This window comes from Procambarus clarkii, chromosome 1 (assembly GCF_040958095.1).
Source record: "Procambarus clarkii isolate CNS0578487 chromosome 1, FALCON_Pclarkii_2.0, whole genome shotgun sequence".
Classification (NCBI taxonomy): domain Eukaryota; kingdom Metazoa; phylum Arthropoda; class Malacostraca; order Decapoda; family Cambaridae; genus Procambarus; species Procambarus clarkii.
The window spans coordinates 41,664,281-41,689,388 of record NC_091150.1 but is presented as its reverse complement, the minus strand read 5'-3'; the positions used below and the strand labels follow the sequence as shown (position 1 = coordinate 41,689,388).

The window sequence follows — 25,108 nt, the reverse complement described above, 5'->3', positions numbered from 1 at the left end:
TCTCTCATACTCACACTCTTCCGTCAAACTCTCACTTCATAAATTCTCCGACACAAGTATATCTACCTCATTCAGACGCACACACATACACATACACACACACACACACAATGTGTGTGTGTGTGTTGGCTCGGGCGTGGTGTGTGTATTTACCTAGTACATCTAGGTACGCACACACACACACACACACACACACACACACACACACACACACACACACACACACACACACACACACACACACACACACACACACACACACACACTCTTAAGGATAATCTTTAAGGATAAGGTTTAATCTTAAGGATAAGATTAAACTGGAAAAGGTTCAAAGGTTTGCCACCAGACTAGTACCCGAGCTGAGAGGTATGAGCTACGAGGAGAGACTACGGGAATTAAACCTCACTTCGCTGGAAGACAGAAGAGTTAGGGGGGACATGATCACCACATTCAAGATTCTGAAGGGGATTGATAGGGTAGATAAAGACAGTCTATTTCACACAAGGGGAACACGCACAAGGGGACACAGGTGGAAACTGAATGCCCAAATGAGCCACAGAGATATTAGAAAGAACTTTTTTAGTGTCAGAGTGGTTGACAAATGGAATGCATTAGGGGGTGATGTGGTGGAGGCTGACTCCATACACAGTTTCAAGTGTAGATATGACAGAGCCCGATAGGCTCAGGAATCTGTACACCTGTTGATTGACGGTTGAGAGGCGGGACCAAAGAGCCAGAGCTCAACCCCCGCAAACACAACTAGGTGAGTACAACTAGGTGAGTACACAAGGGGACACAGGTGGAAACTGAGTGCCCAAATGAGCCACAGAGATATTAGAAAGAACTTTTTTAGTGTCAGAGTGGTTGACAAATGGAATGCATTAGGGGGTGATGTGGTGGAGGCTGACTCCATACACAGTTTCAAGTGTAGATATGATAGAGCCCGATAGGCTCAAGAATCTGTACACCTGTTGATTGACGGTTGAGAGGCGGGACCAAAGAGCCAGAGCTCAACCCCCGCAAACACAACTAGGTGAGTACAACTAGGTGAGTACTTACGTTTACATAAAATACATGTTCAATAAAATACATGTTCAATAAAATATATTTATTTAGAAAAAAATATGTAGAGGGTTGTAGCAGAGGAAAATATTCCAAGTGTTCAGGGAGAATCAGCGAGGTCTTCTCTGAATACCCACTAATCTCTTCTCCGAGGATATGGGACATTACAATTGCACCAAAGGTGATACCCCCAATATTTTTAATTTAGAGTAAATTCTGTAAATCAAATCTACGATCAACAAATGTTTACAACTATTTCTAAGCGCTTTTTACGCTGCTCAAAAGATGTTTACATTATAAACTAAGATAACGCTGGGTTAGGTTCGATTAGGTTATGCTGAGTTAGTTAGGTTCGGTTAGGTTAGGTTAGGTTATGTGAGGTTAGGTTAGTTAGGTTAGGTTCGACTTTGATTGGTTAGATTAACTTCGGTTTGCATTTTTATAGTTAATGTCAGATTTGCAGATGATGAGTCCCAATAACGTGGCTGAAGATTTGATGAACAACACATCACAAGATGAAGTAACGAAGACCTTTCGGTCCGTCGTGGACCATTGTGAACAGCCTCGCGTATTACCTTCAGGTGTACCTCGTTAAGATGAGAGCTAGATTGGTTAATGTTCATTGCAGAAAAGAGCTGTTCACAGACAAATGTTCACATGGCCATAATCCTTGAGGAAACAGCCCTTTTTATTCTGGGGTAATATAGTCGCGGATATTAATTAAATGTATTAACATCTAGGCTCGTAAAGAAAAGAATATTTCTCAGTGTATTTCAAGTCTGTATATCTCTTCTGAAAGTCATTCCTAAAGATTGAAATCTTGCTGCGTTATTTTTCAGTGTGTGTGTAAGTGTAAAATTCCGGTATGTCTTGCGGGGGGGTGGGGAGGTCTTGACAACTTTTCAGCACTTTCCAGTGCTGAAAAGTAGCGCTGTCACGCTACTTTTCAGCACTGGAAAGTAGCGTGACAGATTCTTTCCTCTCTGCCTTTCGAAAACCTGTAGTTTCATTTCAAAGGTTCGAATACACCCATAAAAATTCTATCATCTCTAACTCTAAACGTAAGTTCTTACCATCTTGCATTCTTGTGTTCAGGTAATTTAATAAAAGTTTCGCAATCATCAGCATGAGTGGGGAACCTTTGACTCCATTCATTACCTTCTAGTTCACTCATCAGCTCTGTTTCATAAACATTGATGGACAGCATGCACTTTATTACAACGTTTCAGTATAGCTCTTAACCCATCGAACATGGGTTAGACCTGAACATTTATGATGTAGAAGATAGAGTCAAAGAATTGTCTTAAGATGAGGATGCTCCCGGACGCAGGTTCGAATCCTCGTCACAGCCCTTGTGGATTTGTTCAGTTGTCTGAAGATGAGTTTTATTTTGGAATGATGTCCAAAACAAAAAAACATCCATGTCTTTGGGAAAGGCTGTCATACTGTTTGTTAATGTCATACTGTTGGACATTGTCATACTGTTTGATAATGTCATACTGTTTGACATTGTCATACTGTTTGATAATGTCATACTGTTGGAGATTGTCATACTGTTTGACATTGTCATACTGTTTGTTAATGTCATACTGTTGGACATTGTCATACTGTTTGATAATGTCATACTGTTGGAGATTGTCATACTGTTTGACATTGTCATACTGTTTGATAATGTCATACTGTTGGAGATTGTCATACTGTTTAACATTGTCACAGTAGCAGGATATTTAGTCATGCATCTCAGTCCATCTTCCTCCAGCTGTGAGACTGTTCTCTTATATGTCAAAGGAGAACAGTCTCAGATATATGTCATATATATAAACTCTTTCTTCATCTTATTTACAGTAGTTTATTTGTATTTAGAATCATTTCAGCAAACTCTCTAAAAGCCTGTAAATGAACTAGCAGCAGTAGCTATAGTAAGGTCATGGGGGCATAAAATCCAATGTAGTTTCCTTTTTCCTCTATTTGGCAGCTGGTGTAAGTTGAATTGAAATTGAAAAGTTGTATAGTTAAAAGTAAAATAACTTTCACCAATTGAAATTTGTATAAGTTGTACTCCCTTCTTAACATTTAAATGTAATCTCTCGTGAAAATATCACACAGTCTGAAGCATCAAAAAAGGTAATTAAAACGTAATTTATATTTGCTAAGTTGACCAGACCACACACTAGAAATTGAAGGGACGACGACGTTTCGGTCCGTCCTGGACCATTCTCAAGTCGATTGTGTCCAAATCGACTTGAGAATGGTCCAGGACGGACCGAAACGTCGTCGTCCCTTCAATTTCTAGTGTGTGTGGTCTGGTCAACATACTTCAGCCACGTTATTGTGACTCATCGCCTGCATATATTTGCTAAATATATTCTGAATAATTTGGGTCATATGCAATTTTCAGCTAGCAACGGCAGTTCCGAAATATAGTCACATATCCCGTTGCTAGTCGAACTAGGCCTCGGAGGCCATCTTGGCGGGCATACCCTGGAAACACAAACCGTAACTGTCTCTATTTTCCGCTTGTTACAACTTGTAATAAAGTTGTTACATCTTGGCTTAACGTGTTTATGACGTGTTAGAACGTTGTTACAACTTGCTATATTGGTTGTTATAACCGGTTAGGAGGTGGTAAAGCTTGTTCGAACGTTGTAGCAACGTCGTAATTTCAGTGTGTGTTTGGCGGGTAGTCGTCAACATCTCGCCATATTGGAACCGCGTACTCGCGGTAGATAGAGATCATCGCTATAGGCCTCAAGGAAATATTTGATGAAGGAAACAGCTGTATATCGCGCACTGCTCACTTCCTCTGCGGCCCTTACACTATTTATTGTGTATTATCTCCCTCGCATACTATTCAGTCGTTTCGTGCATTGTGTGAACCCACTTTCTGTCCATCAGCAGCACCTCAACCCACCTCCACCCCACCCAGTCATACCTCGACCCCACCTCTTGCCCCACCCAGCCACAGGTCACCTCACCTGTCCACCCACCTACACCTCAACCCAGTTATCAAAATAATGCATAACAAACATGCCAAAGGAACCCAGGATAGCTGGAATGTGTAAATTATTGTTTCATTCGTCACCATAGCCAAAATCAGTCCACCTACACCCAGACTGTTCGTGTGGTCCCTCTCTCTCACCCGACTTTCAGCGTTCGTAAAGAGTTATACCTTTGTTTATTTGGAAACGCTATTTTATTTTTTTAGTTTAAATGCCCGTGCAATGGGTCTAAATCAAAACCCTGCTTTGCAGTCTTGTCAGCAACGAACGCAGGGAGCAGGTCGGCCGAGCGGACAGCACGCTGGACTTGTGATCCTGTGGTCCTGGGTTCGATCCCAGGCGCCGGCGAGAAACAATGGGCAGAGTTTCTTTCACCGTATGCCCCTGTTACCTAGCAGTAAATAGGTACCTGGGTGTTAGTCAGCTGTCACGGGCTGCTTCCTGGAGGTGGAGGCCTGGTCGAGGACCGGGCCGCGGGGACACTAAAGCCTCGAAATCCTCTCAAGATAACCTCAAGGATTATTTCGTGATCAGTTGGCAGTGGTGTTTCTTCTAGCTAAGTTCTTCTAAGTTCTTCCTTCACGTGTAGGAAGAGCCATTAAGGAACGTGAATAATGTCACGTGGTTATTTAAGACGTCAAAGTAAAATGATCCGATTTCAGGCCGGTCTGTATTTATCACAAATTTTCCGCAGAAAGTTTGCTTGTTAAGCATAATTTGCAAACATAAAAAATTAAGCTTTTTGCACTTTCCAAGCATATCTGTATATTCGGGGGGGGGGAGGAAGGGGGAGGTAGGGGGGAAGGTATGCTTGAAATAATTCGCGAATCTGTGTCGTATTCTGGAACACTGAACTGTCTTTAAGTCTTGCACGCTACTACATCAAAATTGCACTACATTACTAGAGGATTTATGAGGGGGTTCTTGGCCAGTCTTGCGTGAACGTGAGAGGTGGATGGGAAGTGTAGACCAGAGGTGTAGGTGGGGTGTAGGTGGTGGTGGGTGTAGGTGGTGGTGGTGGGTGTAGGTGGTGGTGGGTGTAGGTGGTGGTGGGTGTAGGTGGTGGTGGTGTGTAGGTGGTGGTGGTGTGTAGGTGGTAGTGGTGTGTAGGTGGTGGTGGGTGTGTAGGTGGTGGTGGGTGTAGGTGGTAGTGGTGTGTAGGTGGTGGTGGGTGTAGGTGGTAGTGGTGTGTAGGTGGTAGTGGGTGTAGGTGGTAGTGGTGTGTAGGTGGTGGTGGGTGTAGGTGGTGGTGGGTGTAGGTGGTGGTGGTGTGTAGCTGGTGGTGGTGTGTAGGTGGTGGTGGGTGTGTAGGTGGTGGTGGGTGTAGGTGGTAGTGGTGTGTAGGTGGTGGTGGGTGTAGGTGGTAGTGGTGTGTAGGTGGTAGTGGGTGTAGGTGGTAGTGGTGTGTAGGTGGTGGTGGGTGTAAGGGGATGTGTGGGGAGGTGCAGGTGGGTGTAAGAGGGTGTTGGGGTTAGTGTCGAGGAAGGAGGCAGGGACTTATGTGGGTGTAATAGGTGGGTGTGGGAAGTAGTATCCGAAGGTTAGTAGCTCTTAAGTGGTAGCTAGCACGTGGGTGTAAGGTGGCTGCTGGGGTTGAGCTTCGGCTCTTCGGTCCCGCCTCTCAACTGTCAATCAACTGATGTACAGATTCCTGAGCCTACTGGGCTCTATCATATCAACACACGAAACTGTGTGTGGAGTCAGCCTCCACCACATCACTGCCTAATGCATTCCAAGTTTAAACTACCCAGACACTGAAAACAAATTATTTCTAATATCTCTGTGGTTCATTTTAATACTAAGTTTCCACCTGTGTCTCCTTGTTCGTGTCCCACCTGTGTCTCCTTGTTCGTGTCCCACCCGTGGTAAATAGTTTGTCTCTGTCCCCCCTGTCAATGGATAATAGGTGGTAAATAGACGGGGGGGGGGGGGCGGTTCCGGGGAGGGGGGGGGAGAATGGGTGGACCTAAGCTTGGTGTAGCCAATGTGTGTGTTTGTGTTGAATTGGTGCTTGTGATTGGCAGGATGTCGTGTATTTAACGAACTTGTGCTTGTATGATCGGATATGTGATTGCTTGACTGTATAAGTGAGTGTAAACTATGTGACTGACCTTTTGTGTGTATATTATATATATATATATATATATATATATATATATATATATATATATATATATATATATATATATATATATATATATATATATATATATATATATATACACTCGCATGCATGACTGCAGGTTATACAGGTATGTGTGTAAGTGTACAGGTATGTGTGTAAGTGTACAGGTATGTGCGTAAGTGTACAGGTATGTGTGTAAGTGTACAGGTATGTGTGTAAGTGTACAGGTATGTGCGTAAGTGTACAGGTATGTGTGTAAGTGTACAGGTATGTGTGTAAGTGTACAGGTATGTGTGTAAGTGTACAGGTATGTGTGTAAGTGTACAGGTATGTGTGTAAGTGTACAGGTATGTGTGTAAGTGTACAGGTATGTGTGTAAGTGTACAGGTATGTGTGTAAGTGTACAGGTATGTGTGTAAGTGTACAGGTATGTGTGTAAGTGTACAGGTATGTGCGTGGGAGTGAGATGAAAGAACTCATTATTTTTATATATATATAAAAAAAAAATTTACCCCTCACTTCTTATAATTTACTTTGAAGTTTGCAAGTCGGAACTACGTTGTTTATGTAGAGATTTGTTGCAAAGCAATAATAATAAAAATAATAATAATAATAATAATATTATTATTTATTATTATTATTACTAGCTGTACCCGGCCACGCGTTGCTGTGGCTCAGCAATGCGTGTGCGTTGCTGAGCCACAGCACTCTTCCCCTGTCTTCCCCAAAGTCATCCCCCTCCATTTCCCCTATCAGTATCCCCTCGTCCTCCCTACTATTCCCCCGTCCTCCTAACAATTCCCTACTCCCCCGTCCCCTCGTCCTCCTTACCATTCTTCCCTACCACGTCCCATCGTCCTCCCCCCACCATTCTCCACTCCCCCGTCCCCTCGTCCTCCCCACCATTCTTCCCTACCACGTCCCATCGTCCTCCCCCCACCATTCTCCACTCCCCCGTCCCCTCATTCTCCCCACTCCCCACCAGGTGAGGCCTGTATATAGTAGGTATATAAAAACTCGCGCCTATTCGAATGCAACGTTGTGTCAAAATTTCAAAGCAATCGGTAAAGAGGTTTCGTAGGTTTCCCTCACGTGAAACCCTATGCTCCTGTTACCTAGCAGTAAAATTGGTACCTGGGTGTTAGTCAGCTGTCACGGGCTGTTTCCTGGGGTTGGAGGCCTGGTCGAGGATCGGGGCCGCGGGGACACTAAAGCCCCGAAATCATCTCAAGATAACCTCAAGATAAGATGAAAAACACATTCAGAAAAAACATGTTTTTTTCCCCGTCACAGACGTGACATCTATATAGTATGCACATAAAAACCCGCTCGGATACGAATGGAAAGTTGTGTGAAAATTTCAATTAACATAACCCTAGTTACGTCCCTTGTGGATTTGTTCATGAACAGTTTATTTAGTATTCCGCCATCCATATAATTAAAAGCGTTGGAAAGCGACGCATACGCTCCTCTCACAATGTTCTTTATGTGTTCCTCTGGCGACAGTTTACTATCCAAAACCACCCCGGGGTCTCGTCTTTATTAGAGTTCTGTAATTCCTTTCCACTTGTGTGGAAAGGAATGTGTGTGTGTGTGTGTGTGTGTGTGTGTGTGTGTGTGTGTGTGTGTGTGTGTGTGTGTGTGTGTGTGTGTGTACTCACCTAGTTGTGTTTGCGGGGGTTGAGCTCTGGCTCTTTGGTCCCGCCTCTCAACCGTCAATCAACAGGTGTACAGATTCCTGAGCCTATCGGGCTCTGTCATATCTACACTTGAAACTGTGTATGGAGTCAGCCTCCACCACATCACTTCCTAATGCATTCCATTTGTCAACCACTCTGACACTAAAAAAGTTCTTTCTAATATCTCTGTGGCTCATTTGGGCACTCAGTTTCCACCTGTGTCCCCTTGTGCGTGTGCCCCTTGTGTTAAATAGACTGTCTTTATCTACCCTATCAATTCCCTTGTGTGTATGTGTGTGTGTGTGTGTGTGTGTGTGTGTGTGTGTGTGTGTGTGTGTTACCCACACACACACACACACACACACACAGACAATAAGGACAATTACCACAAAACTCGTCGCCTAGCATACCTAATAACCCCTTAAGTGGTGACAACCCCTTACATTCCTCAAGTTCGTCTCGTTACAACCCTTAAGTGCGTACGAGCTGCACATACAGCTTCAAGCTCTCAAAAGCAGACAATTAAGCTGCTTGACAAAGTAACGCAACTGAAGAACATAACGCAAGGAAAAAAACAAAGAATATTAATACTGAAGTAAGAATGTCGTCACCTGAGGAGAAAATATCGCTAATTGTCGAATAATATTGTCTCTTTAAGAGGAATTTGGCTACTTTAGGAAGAATATCGCTACATGATGAAAAATATTGTTACTTGAAGAATATCGCTACATGATGAAAAATATTGTTACTTGAAGAATATCGCTACATGATGAAAAATATTGTTACTTGAAGAATATCGCTACATGATGAAAAATATTGTTACTTGAAGAATATCGCTACATGATGAAAAATATTGTTACTTGAAGAATATCGCTACTTTAGATATAGCGACGCATCAAAGAAAAGTGGTTCTTTTTTGAGAGGAAAAGTGCCTCTGTTTGAGAGGGGAGAGTAGCTTTGTTTGAGGGGAAAAGTGACTGTGTAAGAGGAAAAGTGGCGTTGTTTTTTGAGGGGGGAATGTTGCTCAGAGGGAAAACGTGGTTCTGTTTAAGGGGAAACCGTGTCTTCAACTTCCTTTTGAAGTGACGAAAAATGTTTGAGAGGGGAGAGTAGCTTTGTTTGAGGGGAAAAGTGACTGTGTAAGAGGAAAAGTGGCGTTGTTTTTTGCGGGGGGAATGTTGCTCAGAGGGAAAACGTGGTTCTGTTTAAGGGGAAACCGTGTCTTCAACTTCCTTTTGAAGTGACGAAAAATGCAAAGGAAAATAGAGAAGATTCGTGCTAGAATCATTAATCTCACGCTTACGGTCACGGTCAATAATATATGCCTACGGGAAAGCCTGCTACCAATATATACTAATATTAGAACAAGTGACCTAGCAGCAAGAAGCCAAGCCTTTACGATACGGCATCAGATAGGCAAAGCGGAGAGTGAAAGCCGAGGTTAGAAATCGTCAGATCTGCAGTATGATGATCACCTCTGAACCAGGATTGACAGGGGAATGGCACTCGAGGCACAGGGGAGTTAACGTCATCATTAAGAGGAGCCTCGCCACAGCTGGATGTCCAGTTGAGAGAGAGCCCCGTAACTTTGATGTTGATATTGGTCGCCCAGGCGGGATCACAGTGAATCCCTGGAAAAATGGCAGGCAGTTGTTTTGGGACTACATGTGTGTATCAACCCTGGCTAACACCTGCATTGACTTCAGTGTTGTACATTCGGTGTGTGGTGCTTCCACACACAAGAAATCAGCCAAGTCCCGTAAGTACAGAGATCTTAATCACCACCACCTTTTTCCAGTTAGAGGCGGTACCAAAGAGCCAAAGCTCAACCCCCGCAAACACAACTAGGTGAGTACCATTTTGTCCCCATTGCTTCTGGAACACTCGGCACCTGAGGTAAGAGTGCCACCAATTTATGCCTAGCAACTAGACAACTTTGTCCCTTGTACGTAAACAAATCTGTAACCCTTTTTTGTAACAAGATATAAATAAAATTAAACAATTGCAATAAACAAGTCGTGGTAGAAGACAATGTGAGCAAGTGGGAACCCCACAACTGAAGCACGAAGTTGACAAATTAACTCTCCAAAAGTTCATTTTTACTTTTTATTGAGTCTGACGACTAGTGATGCGTTTCGTAAGGTCACTCCTCACATTTTCAAAGACAAATTCTACCGCGCTTAGCACCTGGTTATATCATCTTATGGTGACGTGGAAAGGTAACATATGGATGATTGGCATTACATTGAGGGATAATGATAAGGTATTAAATGTATCAACATAGAGGGTTGATACATTTAAAGTTGAGGCTATTAAAGTCTCGACAATTCCAGTACTTTTGAATAGTCTGATGGTCATGTGGTCAGGGTAATGGACTTGTCAGTAGTTTGCAGGCGATGAGTCACAATAACGTGGCTGAAGTATGTTGACCAGACCACACACTAGAAGGTGAAGGGACGACAACGTTTCGGTCCGTCCTGGACCATTCTCAAGTCGATAGTTTCATAGCTCCTGGCAGTCTTTTCAGGAGTTTTACTGATTATATATATATATATATATATATATATATATATATATATATATATATATATATATATATATATGTATATATATATATATATATATATATATATATATATATATATATATATATATAATGTAACATATATGGAGTTAGCAGAGGTGAGTCGCTTAGCCTGTCTGTACGGGGGCGTAGGTATCCGACTAATGAACTCTTGAAGGGGGTTTTCAGCCTTAAGTATCCAACGGAATTGGTCGACTTATTGCTGTGGTCGCCGACGGCAGCTCTGAGAGCGTCTCTCGCAGCTCAGTGGCTGATGGCCTCGTACCAGCGGGTGGGACTATTGGAGTGATGATCTTCTTCTTGAGGTTATCTTGAGATGATTTCGGGGCTTTAGTGTCCCCGCGGCCCGGTCCTCGACCAGGCCTCCACCCCTCAGGAAGCAGCCCGTGACAGCTGACTAACACCCAGGTACCTATTTTACTGCTAGGTAACAGGGGGCATAGGGTGAAATCATCATGGTCAGACGTTATCGAGATTTATCGGGATATGGGAAAATGTCTGAGTTTGGTAGTCTGTACATATCTGTCTGAGGCTGGAGGCCAGAAGCTAGGGGGGCTAGCTTCACCCAACTTTGTACATTGATTGATGACGGGTAGGTGACCAACATTGCCCCCCCCCCCCCATTGTTCTCAGGTCGGAGCCCGTGACGACCTCGACTAAATCGGCGAAAACTGGCTGGTCGAGTCTCTTTAAAATTTAACTTTTTTGTTTCTTTTTTGTCACCTTACAATATATTTATGTATAGAGAATGAACTGTTATTTTCACTATAGTCAGTCTGATTATAGTCTTTTTTTCCAAGATCATTCATGCAATAAGCTAAGAATTATTCTCATTAATAGCTTATTCATGGTAAGTCATCGACCCTCCCCCTCCCCCCCCCCCCCCCCCCCTCTTCTCCATCTCACCCTCCCGTGAATAGACCCAACTAATATCCAAGATTATTTATATCACGAATTTGTTCACGACAGAATCTCTATTACGCCGAGGGGCCTTGACTATTGTCTTCCTTATTGGGTAAACACGAAGCGTATTACGCCCCGAGGTCCTTGGAACCGGATCTGTCATTAAGACCAGACTCCGTGTTCCCCCAGGTGGAGTCTGGTCCACCTGGGGGACCTTGGTGATCCACAGTGGCGCCAGGAGGGACCAGACTCCACCTGGGGGACCTTAGTGATCCACAGTGGCGCCGGGAGAGACCAGACTCCACCTGGGGGACCTTAGTGATCCACAGTGGTGCCAGGAGGGACCAGACTCCACCTGGGGGACCTTAGTGATCCACAGTGGCGCCAGGAGAGACCAGTCTCCACCTGGGGGACCTTAGTGATCCACAGTGGCGCCAGGAGAGACCAGTCTCCACCTGGGGGACCTTAGTGATCCACAGTGGCGCCAGGAGAGACCAGTCTCCACCTGGGGAATCTTGGTGATCCACAGTGGCGCCAGGAGAGACCAGTCTCCACCTGGGGGACCTTAGTGATCCACAGTGGCGCCAGGAGGGACCAGACTCCACCTGGGGGACCTTAGTGATCCACAGTGGCGCCAGGAGGGACCAGACTCCACCTGGGGAATCTTGGTGATCCACAGTGGCGCCAGGAGAGACCAGTCTCCACCTGGGGGACCTTGGTGATCCACAGTGGCGCCAGGAAGGGGTCAGACTGGACACGCATGGTGTATATTGACTCCTCCTTAAGAGAGTGACGCCGTCCTGAGGAGTCAGGCGTCTCTCCACCTTGGCACCACTCTCGCCCAAATTAAGAAATCCATTACAGGTGTTCGTCCCTGTTTATTTTCCTCGCAGACTTCAAGGCGTCGTTAAATTGTGACTTGGAGCTGGTTTGTTCTTATGGTAATCTTGACTACTGAATAAGATATGCAATAGTTTGTTAATAATATGCAGTCGAATTTTTTGGTCTTGAAGGTGATTAGTATTAGAGAGTTTGTTCACGTGAAGGTGATTAATATTGGAGTCGTTCAAGGAGTTTGTTCACGTGTGTAAACTCGTTCAAGGTGTTTGTTCACGTGTGTAAACTCGATAAAGGTGTTTGTTCACGTGTGTAAACTCGATAAAGGTGTTTGTTCACGTGTGTAAACACGTTCAAGGTGTTTGTTCACGTGTGTAAACTCGCTTAAGGTGCTTGTTCACGTGTGTAAACTCGTTCAAGGTGCTTGTTCACGTGTGTAAACTCGTTCAAGGTATTTGTTTACGTGTGTAAATTCGTTCAAGGTATTTGTTTACGTGTGTAAACTCGTTTAAGGTGCTTGTTCACGTGTGTAAACTCGTTCATGGTGCTTGTTCACGTGTGTAAACTCGTTCAATGTATTTGTTTACGTATATAAACCTGTTCAAGTTATTTGTTTACGTGTGTAAACTCGTTCAAGGTGTTTGTTCACGTGTGTAAACTCGTTCAAGGTGCTTGTTCACGTGCGTAAACTCACTCAAGGAGTTTGTTCACGTGCGTAAACTCACTTAAGGTGTTTGTTTATGTGTGTAAACTCACTTAAGGTGTTTATTTACGTGTGTAAACTCACTTAAGGAGTTTGTTCACGTGCGTAAACTCACTCAAGGAAACTTGAGTGAAAGTCTGAGGGTTTTTGTGGGATTATTGTTGTTAAGAAAATAGTTGTGAAACGTGTTGAATAATTATTCGTGCGAGTTTACAGTGTAAACCCAACCACTTGTTTAACTCTGTACGCGTTTCCTTTATGCACGCACGCACACACACACACAAGTACCTACACTGCATGCACGCACGCAAGCACAAGATCATGTACGCACGCAAGCAAACACACACGCGTACGCACGCACACGTACGTATACGTGCGCAAGCACAAACACGCATGTACGCACGCACACCCTAATTAGAAGCATCCAAGAGTGGTACTACACCCCCCCCCTAATAGACACAATAGACACCCCCTAAAAAATTCACACGTTTCGAAATAATAGAAAAGGTCCTTCGGTTCTTCGTTTCAGTCCTTCCTGGGACCATTTTCGAGTCGTGTAAAGAAGGAGAGGCAGAGAAAGCCAAATGTATGAAGGGTGAAAGAGAGAGAGAGAGAGAATAAAGAGGTGAAATAAGATACAAATATATATAAATATATATATATATATATATATATATATATATATATATATATATATATATATATATATATATATATATATATATATATATATGCCCCAATACCTTCACTATGATCTTTATAATGCCTCAGTAACTCATTCATAGCCACGGTAATGAGGAAATAATGCCCTCTCTGGCCATGATAATGCCACATTAACTCACACCTGGGCCACGATCATTCCCATACAGGTTAGATCTGGCTAACATAGCACCCAGGAAACACTCCTACCTCTCCAGAGAGCCCCCACACACTGGTGGCGTCCAGTGCACCTATGGGACCAGACTCAATTGCTGGCGATGAGTCAAAATAACGTGGCTAAAGTATGTTGACCAGACCACATACTAGAAGGTGAAGGGACGACGACGACGTTTCGGTCCGTCTTGGACCATTCTCAAGTCGATTTGGGACTTGAGAATGATTCTCAATTCACAATCGACTTGAGAATGGTCCAGGACGGACCGAAACGTTCGTCGTCCCTTCACCTTCTAGTGTGTGTGGTCTGGTCAACAGGCTCAATTGTAACCGTAGCAGGTCACCGAGTCTGTGACCTCATTGGCATGGCGCACCTGGTTGATACCTGGTTGATGGGGTTCTGGGAGTTCTTCTACTCTCCAAGCCCGGCCCGAGGCCAGGCTTGACTTGTGAGAGTTTGATCCACCAGGCTGTTGCTTGGAGCGGCCCGCAGGCCCTCATACCCACCACAGCCCGGTTGGTCCGGCACTCCTTGAAGGAAACAATCTAGTTTCCTCTTGAAGATGTCCACGGTTGTTCCAGTAATATTTGTGATGCTCGTTGGAAGGGCGTTGAACAACCGTGGACCTCTGATGTTCATACAGTGTTCTCTGATTGTGCCCATGGCACCTCTGCTCTTCACTGGACCTCTGATGTTTATACAGTGTTCTCTGATTGTGCCTATGGCACCTCTGCTCTTCACTGGTTCTATTCTGCATTTTCTTCCACGTCTCTACGAGTCGCTGGTATATACCTCAAGCTGATGATGAGTGTGCAATAGACTCATCATATGGGGGCTTTGTTGCACATTCTAGAGGCACGACAACTACACTTCATCCCATTTAATTTATCCTTTACGACAGCTGACGATACAATACTAATTTATTAGTGAAAGTGACAGCTGTTGATGCAAGTGGTGAATGTGACAGTTGGTACTTCAGCTTCGCTACAGCGTATAGTGTGATTCACTTTCGGTGTCCAGGGGGGGGGGAGGGGTTCACACTGATGTTCAAACAGACACACGCATGCTCCAAGATGGAGCATGCACTATACATGCTCCATCTTAGACACGCACTATGCTCCATCTTAGGCATACCCTCCGCATCAATCTTGACACGTAATACGCATCAAGTTTAGCACGCACTACGCACCTGGGAGTGAGGGGGGGAGGGGGAACCAGAACTACGCACTCACCTGGTCACGGACACGCACTCGGAAGGTCACGAACACGCCCTCACCTGGCCACGGACACGCACTACGCATCAGCTCTCACAACGAAGATATTGGCAATTCTGAAGCTGGCGTCAGGCGCTAATTTCCGTGTCTGTCAGGCGACGTTTTCGTGATTGATGGTCCGAACGGGAAGGTCACTATACGGGTCTGTCTCAACGAATCAGGTCAGGGGCTGTGTGTCGCCAGGAGCGGACCTTAGCACAAGTATCTCACGACATTCTAGGCTAGTGTCACACGAAACTACACGAAACTGTGACGGAACCTCACGAAAGTGTTCTAGCAGCTCCAACGAAACTGTTAATGTTACTACGGTTTTGCAGGTGCGTAGAAGTGCAGTCTTCACGTTGCACACACACACACACACACACACACACACACACACACACACACACACACACACACACACACACACACACACACATCTTGCAAAATTAGCATTTTGCGTTTTGGCTTTTGCTTTTGCGATGTGTTGCAAGGTATAGTTGTGTGTCCGCTAGTTCTGTAATCTCTTGTAATCAAGAACCCGTAATAATTCTAATGTTCAATATGTTCATGAACTTTAAATCAAACGCAAATATTTTCGTGAACATGAAGGATACGATCACTCGTGAACGTTCATACGCATACAGGTGAACACACACACACATTATATATATATATATATATATATATATATATATATATATATATATATATATATATATATATATATATATATATATATATATATATATATATATATATATATATATATATATATATATTGGTAGCAGGCTTTCCTGTAGACATATATTATTAAATATGACCGAAAAAGTAAGATTAATAATTCTAACACGAATTTTCTCTATCTTTCTTACGTTTCTTTTCACTGTTGATGGTAATTCAAAGATCAATTCTCCAAAATTCATTTTTATTTCTAGTCTGACGCGACACTTGAGCGCGTTTCGTAAAACTTATTACATTTTCAAAGACTTTAGTTTACAAACACACAACTGAAACTGAATAGAGCTTTGCACATCTTCGAGTTTATATCTACATTTGGGTGAGGTGGATGAGGTGAAAACGAACTTTCAACAATGGGTATTAAATGGGTATTAATTAAAATGGGTATATATATATTTATATATATATAACAAGTGAACACATGCATATTTGTATATGCGCACACACACACACACACACACACACACACACACACACACACACACACACACACACACACACACACACACACACACACACACACACACACACACACATCTGTTGGCATCTGTTGGATCTGGACATGAGAAAGGCTGTTGGTCCAGACGGGATCTCGCCATGGGTATTGAAAGAGTGTGCAGAGGCACTCTGCTTGCTACTCTCCATAGTGTATAGTAGGTCACTAGAGACGGGAGAACTACCAGAAATATGGAAGACGGCTATGTAGTCCTTATATACAAATAGGGTGACAGACAAGAGGCACTGAACTACAGGCCCGTGTCCTTAACTTGTATACCATGCAAGGTGATGGAGAAGATCGTGAGAAAAAACCTGGTAACACATCTGGAGAGAAGGGACTTCGTGACAACCCATCAACATGGGTTCAGGGAGGGTAAATCTTGCCTCACAGGCTTAATAGAATTCTACGATCAGGTGACAAAGATTAAGCAAGAAAGAGAAGGATGGGCGGACTGCATTTTTTGGACTGTCGGAAAGCCTTTGACACAGTACCCCATAAGAGGCTGAGTCATAAGCTGGAGAAACGGGCAGGAGTAACTGGTAAGGCGCTCCAGTGGATAAGGGAGTACCTAAGAAATAGGAAGCAGAGAGTTACAGTGAGGGGGTGAGACCTCAGATTGGTGCAGTCACCAGTGGAGTCCCACAGGGCTCTGTACTCGGACCTATCCTGTTTCTGATATACGTAAATGATCTCCCAGAGGGTATAGACTCATTCCCCAATAGGAAGAAAACCCGCTGGGTTGTTCATCCTGTCACTTGTACCCAGACACAGCTGGGACTTGCTTAACTGTCTCAAGTGAACCGCTTCTTCTACGTCAATACCTTCTACCAAGTTATGGGTTAAAGGAACACTAGAACGCAAAGTCTTTCTCGTTTTATTTCTAACTTTCCTCAACAACGTGATATCTTCAAGAGTACCAAAAATAACACGATTGATTTTCAAGAGTACCAAAAATGTCACGATTGATTGATTGATGAAGATTTAAGTCACCCAAAAGATGGCACGGGCATGAGTAACCCATAAGAAAATAACTACGTAACACCTTAATATTGTGAGAGTCCCCCCTCCCCCCCCCCCCCTCGCCCCACAACTCCAGTTGAAAACGAACGAAAACGGTCTCGTGTTTTGTTCAAGTTGAGATATGAGTATGAACAAGACGTGACTTGTTCATGACAGGCGGCGCGGGCTGACAGATCACGTGGGTACCTTCCCTCTGGTCCAAAAGTCATCAAAAAAACTCATGGACGTGTTCATCAATGGGTCTAGCTCGTGAATAGCGATGAGTCGGGAGGGCAGGTGTTGATTATGGCGTCACGAGTCATCAAAGAAACACTATGGGAACTGTTCTCCTATAGTACAGAACAAGAGGGGGAAGAGGAAGGAGAGAGAGAGAGAGAGAGAGAGAGAGAGAGAGAGAGAGAGAGAGAGAGAGAGAGAGAGAGAGAGAGAGAGAGAGAGAGAGAGAGAGAGAGAGAGAGAGAGAGAGAGAGAGAGAGAGAGAGAGAGAAAAGCTTCTCACTGCTGATCTCACCAATAACGTCAGCACATAACCGTTAGATACAACTGATCCATCAGCTTGTGGTGGGGTGATGGACACTCCAACCTCCCCCCCCCCCCTACCCCCCCTAGGCCCCTTACCCCCCTCCATCCTTTCCAAGAAACCAGAGCGTTACTAAGAATGCTAATTTTGCCTTTGAAACCATTGGGCAAACCCACCCTAAAACCCCCACGCCAACCACCATCAACTAACGACCCAATGACATAATTGAGTCTGGTTATAATGGCATTGTTTCCTGAGGGTTCGAACCCCGTCCAGAGAGATGGCGAAGTTGATGCCTCTCAAGACGCAGCAAACAAGCCATTATTTATATTTAATTTTCTTAAGATAAACAAAAAAATACCAATGTTGTCGTGTATAAATAAGATATCGTGTCTTGGGGGCTATCACTGTTGTGTCTTGGGGGCTATCACTGTTGTGTCTTGAGGGGCTATCTCTGTTGTGTCTTGGGGGCTATCACTGTTGTGTCTTGGGGGCTATCACTGTTGTGTCTTGAGGGGCTATCACTGTTGTGTCTTGGGGGCTATCTCTGTTGTGTCTTGAGGGGCTATCACTGTTGTGTCTTGAGGGGCTATCACTGTTGTGTCTTGGGGGCTATCACTGTTGTGTCTTGAGGGGCTATCTCTGTTGTGTCTTGGGGGCTATCACTGTTGTGTCTTGAGGGGCTATCACTGTTGTGTCTTGAGGGGCTATCACTGTTGTGTCTTGAGGGGCTATCACTGTTGTGTCTTGAGGGCTATCACTGTTGTGTCTTGAGGGGCTATCACTGTTGTGTCTTGGGGGCTATCACTGTTGTGTCTTGGGGGCTATCACTGTTGTGTCTTGAGGGGCTATCACTGTTGTGTCTTGGGGGCTATCACTGTTGTGTCTTGGGGGCTATCACTGTTGTGTCTTGAGGGGCTATCACTGTTGTGTCTTGGGGGCTATCACTGTTGTGTCTTGGGGGCTATCACTGTTGTGTCTTGAGGGGCTATCACTGTTGTGTCTTGGGGGGCTATCACTGTTGTGTCTTGGGGGCTATCACTGTTGTGTCTTGGGGGCTATCACTGTTGTGTCTTGAGGGGCTATCACTGTTGTGTCTTGGGGGCTATCACTGTTGTGTCTTGAGGGGCTATCACTGTTGTGTCTTGGGGGCTATCACTGTTGTGTCTTGAGGGGCTATCACTGTTGTGTCTTGGTGGCTATCACTGTTGTGTCTTGAGGGGCTATCACTGTTGTGTCTTGGGGGGCTATCACTGTTGTGTCTTGGGGGCTATCACTGTTGTGTCTTGGGGGGCTATCTCTGTTGTGTCTTGAGGGGCTATCTCTGTTGTGTCTTGGGGGCTATCACTGTTGTGTCTTGGGGGGCTATCTCTGTTGTGTCTTGAGGGGCTATCACTGTTGTGTCTTGAGGGCTATTACTGTTGTGTCTTGGGGGCTATCACTGTTGTGTCTTGAGGGGCTATCACTGTTGTGTCTTGGGGGCTATCACTGTTGTGTCTTGAGGGGCTATCACTGTTGTGTCTTGGGGGCTATCACTGTTGTGTCTTGAGGGGCTATCACTGTTGTGTCTTGAGGGGCTATCACTGTTGTGTCTTGAGGGGCTATCACTGTTGTGTCTTGGGGGCTATCACTGTTGTGTCTTGAGGGGCTATCACTGTTGTGTCTTGGGGGCTATCACTGTTGTGTCTTGGGGGGCTATCTCTGTTGTGTCTTGAGGGGCTATCACTGTTGTGTCTTGAGGGCTATTACTGTTGTGTCTTGGGGCTATCACTGTTGTGTCTTGAGGGGCTATCACTGTTGTGTCTTGGGGGCTATCACTGTTGTGTCTTGAGGGGCTATCACTGTTGTGTCTTGGGGGCTATCACTGTTGTGTCTTGAGGGGCTATCACTGTTGTGTCTTGAGGGGCTATCACTGTTGTGTCTTGAGGGGCTATCACTGTTGTGTCTTGGGGGCTATCACTGTTGTGTCTTGGGGGCTATCACTGTTGTGTCTTGAGGGGCTATCACTGTTGTGTCTTGGGGGCTATCACTGTTGTGTCTTGGGGGATATCACTGTTGTGTCTTGGGGGCTATCACTGTTGTGTCTTGAGGGGCTATCACTGTTGTGTCTTGGGGGCTATCACTGTTGTGTCTTGGGGGCTATCACTGTTGTGTCTTGAGGGGCTATCACTGTTGTGTCTTGGGGGCTATCACTGTTGTGTCTTGGGGGATATCACTGTTGTGTCTTGGGGGCTATCACTGTTGTGTCTTGAGGGGCTATCACTGTTGTGTCTTGAGGGGCTATCACTGTTGTGTCTTGAGGGGCTATCACTGTTGTGTCTTGAGGCTATCACTGTTGTGTCTTGTGTCTATCACTGTTGAGTGAACAAGAACATAAGAACAAAGGTAACTACAGAAGGCCTATTGGCCCATACGAGGCAGCTCCTGTTTTATAACCACCCAATCTCATTCATTCACTAGTTCTCTCCTCATGTTATATTTTAAACACCCTATTTATAACCTGATTGTTATAGTGGCCTGTGCTCTAAGGGGAACCATTAATTTTGGCAACCCATTGTACATCTTGTAAATCCATTAATTTGGGATAGCTGCTATATCGTTATACTCAGAGGTCCATTAATTTTTGGTGATACTACTCTGCTATGCGTGCATATAGGTACCAGCACCCTTCACACACACACACACACACACACACACACACACACACACACACACACACACACACACACACACACACACACACACACACACACACACACACACACACACACACACACACTGGAATGGAATGCATTAGGAAAATGGAATGTACTAGGAAATTATGTGGTGGAGGCTGACTCCATACACAGTTTCAAATGTAGATATGATGGAGCCCAGTAGGCTCAGGAATCTGTACACCAGTTGATTGACAGTTGAGAGGCGGGACCAAAGAGCCAGAGTTCAACCCCCGCAAGCACAACACGGTGAGTACACACACAATGAGTCCCTTACGGAAGGGGGGGGGCGGAATTGCCCATCTGCTGGAAGAAGGCAAATGTAGTGCCAATCTGCAAAAAAATGAGATAAAGTATGTTGACCAGACTACACACTAAAAGGTGAAGGGACGACGACGTTTCACAATCGACTTGAGAATGGTCCAGGACGGACCGAAACGTCGTCGTCCCTTCACCTCCTAGTGTGTGGTCTGGTCAACCTACTTTAGCCACGTTATTGTGACTCATCGCCTGCGAGATAAAGTAAGTAAGTACTTATCAAAAGAAGGCACCAAACCGGGAAGGCTATGTAGAAAATGAGATAGAGAAGTATCACTTAACTACAGACCAGTGACTCACAATCCCTTGGAAAGTACCTGAAAGCATTATAAGGGCAAGACGCACACCTAGAAGGAATTGGGGTTGTAAGTCAGCTACAACACGGCTTCAGAGCAGGGAATGCATTCCCGACGAACCTCCTGGAGTTATATGATAAGGGGGTCTCGTAGCCTGGTGGATAGCGCGCAGGATTCGTAATTATGTGGCGCGGGTTCGATTCCCGCACGAGGCAGAAACAAATGGGCAAAGTTTCTTTCACCCTAAATGCCCCTGTTACCTAGCAGTAAAATAGGTACCTGGGTGTTAGTCAGCTGTCACGGGCTGCTTCCTGGGGGTGGAGGCCTGGTCGAGGACCGGGCCGCGGGGACACTAAAAGCCCCGAAATCATCTCAAGATAACCTCAAGATAACCTCAAGATAAGGTAACGGAAATAAGGTAAGACAGAGAAGGAGGGGCAGATTGCATATTTCTGGGCTGCCAATTTATTGTATACAAATACAATAAAAATACAATTTACCTATCACAAACTACTCCACGAGTAGGCTAGCAAATGGTTGCTGGAATTCAATCCTAGCAAGTGTAATGTAATGAAAACGGGAAAGAGAGAGAGAGGGGGGGGGGAAGCCCAGGAGGTCATACACACACCATTAGGGGAAACCAACTACAGGACTCGAACGAGCACACCAGAAGCACACACATTAACAGCGTAGCATCGGCAGCATATGCGACGCTTCTAAGCATTAGAACCTCGTTTTATAACCTGAATCACGACTCTATCACGGCAATTTAAACAGACTTTGTTAAACTAGTACTGGGATACGCAGCACCGGCCAGGAACCCACTCCTAGGAAGATACCAAAACTGAATAGGCACAAAAGTTTGGAGCAAGACTAGTACCAGAGATGACAGGGTTGGACTATGAGGAAGGGAACAAGACCTGACAACCCTGAAGCTGTAGATATATATATATATATATATATATATATATATATATATATATATATATATATATATATATATATATATATCCTCTGTCTCTTTCTCTGTGGAGAGAGACAGAGCACAAGGACAGTCTCACTCAACGCAGAGAAAGTAGAACACAGCAACAGGAGCAGTAACAGCAGCCACAACGGCATCATCCACAGCAACAGGAGAGCAGCCACTGTGTAGCAACAGCTCCTGCCCCGTCAGCTGTAAGTAGCTACACCAGCTTGGCCAGCAAAGCTGTTTGAGTTGGCATTTACACGCCAGGAAGGTGGTGGTGGGATCTTTTGCCTTCATCTGCAACACCCAGGTACCTGTTTCCCACGTACCTGTCTCCCAGGTACCTGTCTCCCAGGTACCTGTTTCCCACGTACCTGTCTCCCAGGTACCTGTCTCCCAGGTACCTGTCTCCCAGGTACCTGTCTCCCAGGTACCTGTCTCCCAGATACCTGTCTCCCAGTCACATCTCACATGACACCGTCGACACTCGGGTCTCCTACATCAGATCAGTGCTTCAGCTCCTGGGCTGGGCTCAATTCATTATGGTTGTTCTCTACTTTCAGTGAGACGCCTTAAGCTTCCTCACGCAAGCGTGATCACACTAAAGCTGAAACGACATGGTAGTTGCACTGGAGATTATCTGAATGATTGCTCATTATCTGAATGATTGTTCATTATCTGAATGATTGTTCATTATCTGAATGATTGTTCACGTTTTTCAACGCAATGTTTGCCTGTGATTGTGCTCAAATAATTTGTTCCTGCAACCCATAAATGCAAGGGGCTCTAGATACATATAATTCACATATAATTTACATATAATATGGATGGTATTGGACTCTTTGTACCTGCTTGCATTCCACCACCTCTTGTCTGCCTGCTTAAAGGCTGCTATAATCGGGTTGGATTCGCCCTTCGTTTGAACTTGGCTTCCACCAGCGACCTTTCGTTCTTCGGGGTTTTTCATGTTAAGTAGTTAATCCTCCTCTACTTTGTTAGTGTTGCTGAGGATTTAATGTTTTATTTAAAGGTTTTATATATATATATATATATATATATATATATATATATATATATATATATATATATATATATATATATATATATATATATATATATATATATATATATATATATATATATATATATATATATATATATTTATTTTGGGGGGAGAGAGGAAGCTATACTGCACTGCACTTGTAATGTTTATGATGCTATGCTGTAGGTAGTTTGGCGATCTATGCTGCAGTTTAAACGAACAAATCCACAAGGGCCGTGACGAGGATTCGAACCTGCGTCCGGGAGCATCCCAGACACTGCCTTAATCGACTGAGCTACAGTTTATGAGCTATGCTGCAGTTTATTTAAGGATCTATAATGTCGTTTTATATAACAATTATAACTTAAATTTGCCTACGAAATATCTTTAGTGTAATTAGCGAACCAGGTAACACTTACGTTCTATGACAGGTGAACTTTACCGTTTACATTATACGTTGTAACCAATGAATCAGGATATGAAAATATATATCAGGAAACTTTGATGGATGTTTCGGAACGGATACCAGCTTAAGAACCAGCTGATTGAAAGAGCTGTGAGAAAACTTTCTTTTAGTGGAGCCGGTGGCTGAGCGGACAGAACACTGGACGCGTGATCCTGTGGTCCCGGGTTCGATCCCGGGCGCCGGAGAGAAACAATGGGCAGAGTTTCTTTTACCCTAATGCCCCTGTTACCTAGCAGTAAATAGGTACCTGGGAGTTAGTCAGCTGTCACGGGCTGCTTCCTGGGGGTGGAGGCCTGGTTGAGGACCGGGCCGCGGGGACACTAAAGCCCCGAAATCATCTCAAGATAACCTCAAGATAGTGTAAGAGGAGGGGAAGGGGGGAGGAATGAGTTAAATGAGCAAGTTGTAGAAGTGAACTCCAAACATTATTTCACAAGCAGATATGAAAGAGAAATAGAGTCATTACAGTAGATAAGCAGTGGCTAGAGGGGCGAGGGGATGAGGAGTGAGAAGTGAGGGACTGAGGGGTGAGGAGTGAGGGGAGAGAAGTGAGAGGTGAGGGGATCACGTCAGGTGAGGGGCAGCCAGGTGAGGACACATACAATAAACCCCAATCACCATAATGGGGGCGTCAAAATATCGTAATACGAGCATCTGATAAAGTGGGGGGCGTCGCCCCCCCTCCTCCCCCTTCCCCGCCCCCCCTCACCTCATACCAGGAAGACACCTGGCCTTCATCTTCCCTTTCATCCCTCCCTTTTATCCTCTCTCTCTCTCTCTGTCTCTCTCTCTCTCTCTCTCTCTCTCTCTCTCTATATATATATATATATATATATATATATATATATATATATATATATATATATGCGAACAAGCCTGAATGGTCCCCAGGACTATATGCGTCTGAAAACTCACACTTCTGGGGTGTGAGTTTTCAGACATATATATATATATATATATATATATATATATATATATATATATATATATATATATATATATATATATATATATATATATATATATATGTGTATATCACGAAAATAAACACGTGATTAAGAATGTGACAATGTCAGACCACGAAGGAAAAATGAAACAGGAAATTTCCTTAAGTACTTTCGTATATTAAATACATCTTCAGAAGGTCATTTTACAGATCGAGTGATGGGTATAAATAGGCAGGAGAGAGTGGTGAAGTAAGGTGAGGTACAATACTTGGACAACGCAGAAGGCCCATTGGCCCATCAGATGCACCCAATTGGCCCATCCGATGTAGCCCAATGGCCCATCTGATATAGCAGACATACAAGCATAATACATAGGTAATTATAACATAAAGAGGTAAATATATACAATAAATTAGTGAGACAAATGTTTTTCAATGATTCTACTTAAATCGCCCTTTAGCTGATCTATTAGAAATGGATCTAAGTTATATAGACCACTGCTAATATTCAAATTACTTTCTTTGGTGATCTGTATCAAAGCGGATTCAATTATGTTTCT

At 44.2% G+C, this 25,108-nt stretch overlaps 2 protein-coding genes across 3 annotated transcripts in view; both read left to right on the top strand.

Annotated features, from left to right (window-relative positions):
• The window catches only part of mRpL28 (mitochondrial ribosomal protein L28), a 188,531-nt gene that overhangs the window by 373 nt on the left and 163,050 nt on the right, over positions 1 to 25,108 (top strand). The window lies entirely within an intron of this gene.
• Positions 1 to 25,108, top strand: part of LOC138350010 (uncharacterized) — a 60,659-nt gene that overhangs the window by 6,195 nt on the left and 29,356 nt on the right. The gene's annotated exons all lie outside the window — the stretch shown is intronic.